The 6,000-nt window shown below is 42.9% G+C and overlaps 1 long non-coding RNA gene across 1 annotated transcript; it reads left to right on the top strand.

Moving 5' to 3' along the window:
- The first annotated feature begins 4,004 nt into the window (after positions 1 to 4,004).
- Positions 4,005 to 4,823, top strand: LOC106745749. The gene is made up of 2 exons (XR_001374547.1): positions 4,005 to 4,194; positions 4,453 to 4,823. It is a non-coding gene; the product is annotated as an uncharacterized LOC106745749 (long non-coding RNA).
- The last annotated feature ends 1,177 nt before the right edge of the window (positions 4,824 to 6,000 follow it).

The following is a 6,000-nucleotide window of genomic DNA, read 5'->3' as shown; positions in this document are numbered from 1 at the left end:
GCCCCCCCCCCCCCGGGATTTTGTTCCATTTTGTTTTTATTTCTCAAGACACGGACGGGAAATCTCGATGAAACCATGAAAACACCTACAAAAGCGCATTCCTTGCAGTTGGCTCGCGTTTCGCAGAGGAAAAACGCGTCTAACACTTCTTCGAACGCCCGATCCTCCGAAGGGCTTTGACTCTCGAGGAACGAGAATCACGCCGGCTCTCTTCCTCCGCATTTCTTCTCCCCTTCGTGAATCGGACACGCTTCGTGTATTGCACGTCGTCGTCGTCGTCGGGCTGTTGAGACCTCGTAGAAAATCGAACGGAGTCGCGGGCGCATTCGATTGTGCGCGGTTTTCCTTTTCCTTCCTTTCTTTCTCCTGTTTCTTTTCGAAAGTGTACAATAGCGAGAGGAAAACGAGCGAAAGGATTGCTGCGAGAGAGAGAGAGAGAGAGAGAGAGAGAGAGAGAGAGAGAGAGAGAGGAGAAAAGATGAGAGAAAATAGAAAAACTATAAACAGGTGACGCGTGGAAGTTAAAACGGGGAACGGTAATCGAGTGTAGATTTAAATAAACGATTTTACTAGTGAAAATGAGGAAATAATCGTAAACAACAAAAACCCAAAAGTATTTGGCTTAGTATGGCTGTGTTTAGGGCAGTGTTGTAAATCTGAAAGTGGTGTACCTTTGTGGTAGTGAACTCTTACCGAGTGCGGAGAAGAGACATAATTCCGAACGCTGCGCGCGCCAACGCGAGGACTCGCGCGTGTACGTGCGCGCGCGCGCCCGCGACGTTTAATTATTGACGAAGAATGAAGGTCCTGTTAATATTGCCGAACACGCCGATCGTCTCGCCGCAATGTGCGCGACACGTTAGAGAAAAAAAAAAAAAGGAAGAGAGAGAGGACGAAACGGACGATCGAGCGATGCTCTTCCCCTTGAAGACGACGATTGAAGCCGTCTCCGTGGCGCGCCCGAGAGCAAGGGCGAGCGACGCGAGGCTGCGATGATAGTCGGACCCTTGCGCGACACACGGTCGATCGACAATACCAACCAATGGTGCTTGCAACCGACATTCTAGGCATTTCTCTCACGGACGGTTGCTCGTGGAAGCGTGCGAGAATATTGTAGCACGGAAGAAGTCGGTGCCGCGGAGGGACGCGTTGGTGCGCGGGGCATTCGTAGCGATTTACTATTGTAAGCGAGAGAGAGAGAGAGAGCGAGAGAAAGAGAGAGAGAGAGAGCGAGAGCGAGCGAACGAACGGGCGAGCGATAGATAGATAGAGCGAGAGAGACAGAGAGAGAGAGAGAGAGGCGAATGAGATATACGCAACGCTATATATATAAATATATATTATATACGATTTTTGTTTCTTTTTGTCTCCTTTTTTTTATATTTATCGAACGTATATCTGAGGATGATGTAGGCCGCGGTTTAATAATACATACACACCCCAATACACACACGCGCGCGCGCGACGATGAAGATAACATTATGTGAATTAATTAATTAATTATCCGATATAGACGATAACTGCAGACAAAGCTATGGAATATAATAATTATTATTACAATATTATTATTGAAATACCGAATATATAGAGTACTACTTTTTATTATGACTTTTCGTAAATAGTGAATTAATTATCTAATTAAAGATTAATGAGACGCATAATGTAACGTTTATCCCACCACACCCCCTTCCGAGTCGAGAAGAGTCAAAACCGATCTTTCCTCGTTTTTTCCCTCGACTGCCGCGAGCCACCGAGCGAACAAAGAGGGGGGGCCCGTCGCTCTCTCCCTCTTTCCTCGGTAGTTGTCCGCGTGCGCTCTCGTCCTCCGATAGTGCATTCATCGCGCGATAAGAATTGCACAATAACGTGACACACGTGTTCCTCCGTTAGCGCGACGGAATTTCGGCCGTTCTCGCGGAACAATGCCGAGCAGAAAATCTCGCCGATAATCGAAAGAGAAACACCTCTCCTCCCGACGAAGAGACCGCAGAGTGACTTAGGAAAAACTTTAGTTACACTTTTATGATCGCCATCGCGCGCGTCGTCCTTTTTTTACCGATCGTTTTTAGCGTAAAAAAGAGAGAGAGAGAGAGAGAAAGAGAGAGAGAAAAAAGGAGAAAAAAACCGTAAGGAAACGTAATAACGCCGCCGCCGCACACGTGCTCCGACGTTGACGCAACGCCAGTTCCAGAGAAAGAAAGAATGAAAGAAAAAAAAAGAAACACAAGAAACTTTTGCTACCGTCGTTTTTATAATTTTAGAAAATGCAAAACGGATATCTTTTTTATGTAATTTGCAACATATAGATAAGAGTAATGTATGTTGATCGTGAATATATAACGAGCATTGTTATATGATTATTAAAAGAAACAATTTCGAAAATACATTCCATTTTTATTTTTCCGCCGGCTTAGATTGTATATGAGCGAGGAGGGGGCCCTTTTATACACACACACACACAGCGTCGTTCGTATTGTCGCAGTTGCATCTATCTACATACGTTTGTAGAAGCGAGCCGAAATCCACGATGCGAAATTTGGAGTCAGCGATTGCCTCCGTTCGCTTCCTGTCGTCGTTCAACATGAGAGGGCCGGAACCTTTGCTTTTATGCCCGAAGGGCGATTCGACCAGCAAACATGCGATTCGCTCGTCACGTCGCTCTTCGGATTTTTAATCGGGTCGGGCTCGTTTTTTCTCCTTTGCTCTTTACTTTCTACATATATTCTGTAACAGCAAACGAGGTCTGTTCAAAAAGTATCGCGAATTTTGAATTTCCGCGGGTTACGTATATTCGATTTTCGATTTTTTTGTGGCGTTATGTTGGTACTCATGTCCCTCACTTATGCCGACAAGTTCGGCCATTTTGAATATTCAGTTTATCTTTGACAGCTGTTTTGCTTGGACGTGTTTTGGCTCGTCTCCGATTTTTGCCTATTCCAAAAAATGGATCAAAGAATCTGTATCAAATTTTGTGTGAAAAACAAAATTAAGTGCGCGGACGCATTCCGAATGTTGACTGTGGCATATGGTGAAGCTACCTTGGACCGAAGCAACGTTTATCGGTGGTACAAAATGTTCTCAGAGGGCCGAGAAGATGTGAACGACGAAGAGCGTGCCGGACGCCCGAGCACGTCAACAACAGACGAAAACATTGATGAAGTGAAGAAAATAGTATTGGCCAATCGTTGAATCACCGTTAGAGAAGTTGCTGAGGACCTAAATATATCGATTGGCTCGTGCCATTCGATTTTTACTAATGATTTGGGTATGAGACGGGTCGCCGCGAAATTCGTACCAAAATTGCTCAATTTCGACCAAAAACAGCATCGAATTTTTGGCCAAAAACAACACACTAATAATGCCGCAGCCACCGTATTCCCCAGACCTGGCCCCCTGTGACTTTTTCTTGTTCCCGAAACTGAAGAGGCACATGAAAGGACGATGTTACGCTACGATTGAGGAGATAAAGACGGCATCGAAGGAGGAGCTGAACAAGATCACAAAAACTGATTTTTTAAAGTGCTTCGAGGATTGGAAAAAACGTTGGCACAAGTGTATAATATCTGACGGGGATTACTTTGACAAAATAGATATTCATGAATAAATAAATAATTTTTGAAAAAACACAAAATTCGCGATACTTTTTGAACAGACCTCGTAATAGGCGTAATTATCCTGCCGTAACGCACACCCGAGGGGAACCAGAGTGCCATAGCTTCGCCCACCGCTCTGCCGAGCGCGGCGCCGATCTTGAAGACGGGAATGAAGATCCCGGACGGTATCGGTACCGTCGAGCTTATGATGGAGGAGATGAACTGAAATTGAAGTTCCCTCGAGAAATAAAAAATTATATATTAGCGAAAAAAACGTATATCTTGTTCCGTTAAACTGACTTATCAGCGCGTGACAATATTTCTTTCTCGCGGCTAGCTTTAGCGAATAGCCGCGAACCCCCATGGGTCCCGCGCATGCGCATCTCTGTCTTGCGGTTCGGCTGGCGCCTGTCGCTCTCTTGCTTTGCTGTCGCCAGTCGATCGGATTAATATAACCTTGCTCCTTAAGTGACTGGAGCCAGTCACTGGGATGACCTAACCTTACTTTTAGCCGACCGGAGCCAGTGTTTGAGATGTCCTAACCTTACTTTTAGGCCGACTGGAGCCAGTGGTTGTACTAACCTGCAATTTCTTCAAATTGGTATTGTTAAATCTTGTTATTTGTATTATCATGAAATCTTCCTCATCTTTATGACCTTGTGCCGTCTTCCTCTGTGCAGGTTCACAGGCGCTACTTATAATAATAAACTTAATCTACTATAATGTGGCACTTGGTTTAATATAGTTTAATATAATCTCTCATATAGTCCTTTAATATACTGATCTAATGTAATATCTAATATATTATCTCATATAATGTCTAATATAATGGTGTAATATAATGTGTTATTTGTTACAGACAAAAATGGCGTCTCATGATCTAAACTAGAATTGTAAATATAAAACTTAAACAAAATCTCTCATTCGGGTTTTTGGTCCCGGTCCTGGTTTCTCTGCTCGTTCTGTGGTCGGCTGCGCTTCTTGCAAGGGTGCTCCCGGTTACAACTGTCAACATTTGTGCTTCCTTAAGATCGTTCTTTGTAGATGCGCTGCGACTGCACTGCATACGAGAAAGGTTGCGCGAGGTTATGCAATGCTTATCGGATCTTCACGGATACTAAAATACAAAGTAAGCTGCAACGAGTGTAATGCGAACTCAGTAATGCAGTAAATAATACATAGCGTTATATAATTATCGAAGAAATAAAAAATGACATATTTATTATATTTCGATTGATTTTTATTTAAACGTAATAAAATTTTGTCACCTTTATCGATATAAAAATTCTAAGACAGAGCTAAATTGAAATTTCAATCACACTGTCATTTAAGTAAATGCTGATTACGCGATAAATTATATGTGCATTTATATATTATGACAAGATAACCAGAGACATCAAGTTTACAAAAATAATCAAAGGTTAACTGGCAATAACTTTCATAAGAATAACGCTAATGAAATGGTTCAAAAAACATTTTGCAGCGCAAAGTCTTTAGTTTTTGATTATATTTACGTTTGTCAAATTCAATTAACACTTTGCGGGCCGCGCATTTATCGAAGCGCCGTTACGCTGCCGCCGGCGAGATTCACGCAGGTTCTACTGCTCGCCTTCAAAAGTCACGCCAACGTGACAGCGGCCGATAACCGTTGGCGAGCAAGTCACGTCAGCGTGACAGCGGCCCGCAAAGTGTTAATTTTTACAATCTTACACGAGAATAAATCAAGATCCGTCAAATGCTAAAATTTGTCATAAGGTTTACCGACCTGCTTCGTATAAATAAAAAAAAAACAGACAAATGTGTTTTATATCACGTAAAAGCACGAATCTGCCTCTTTGATTCACATACTCGCAAATTGCAGTGCGCTGAGTTATTTAATGTTGGAGTAAAAATGGCATTTTAATTTTGATCGTTCACAGCAGACAAAAGAATCGATGTACCACTGTGAAGGTTAGAAGGGATAGCCCGGGAAGAATCTAGGCATGTGCCCACTGAGTACTCGGCACAGAGAATAAGAAAGACTCTTTTATTACGTAGAGAAACACTAGAACGATGCAGCTCTAACGGCGGGCTAGTCTCCACTGTTCTACTGCCGTACAGCGACAAAAGACTAGCCGTGCAGTGACAAAAGACTAGCTCGCCGGCGTGTGGTGGGGGGCGAGCTCGCATGCAAGCGAGATAGAGTATAGCCGCCACAACACCACGTACGCCAAGCAGTGAATAAAAAGTTTAAAGTTTTCTCTTTGAACTTCATTTATCATATTTTTGACGGAAATTAATTTTCAGCATAAAAACACAATTGAAAGATGTGGTTGAATAGTGAATAATCGCCATTTATCATTTAACTCGGTTTATCATAATAATAAACAATAATAGAATTGCGAATTTAATATTACTGAAAAGTAGA

The sequence above is a fragment of the Dinoponera quadriceps genome, unplaced genomic scaffold, assembly GCF_001313825.1.
Source record: "Dinoponera quadriceps isolate SergipeBrazil2010 unplaced genomic scaffold, ASM131382v1 scaffold1658, whole genome shotgun sequence".
Classification (NCBI taxonomy): Eukaryota; Metazoa; Arthropoda; class Insecta; order Hymenoptera; family Formicidae; genus Dinoponera; species Dinoponera quadriceps.
Note: the sequence above shows the minus strand (reverse complement) of the source record. Positions and strands in the feature narration are given on the sequence as shown.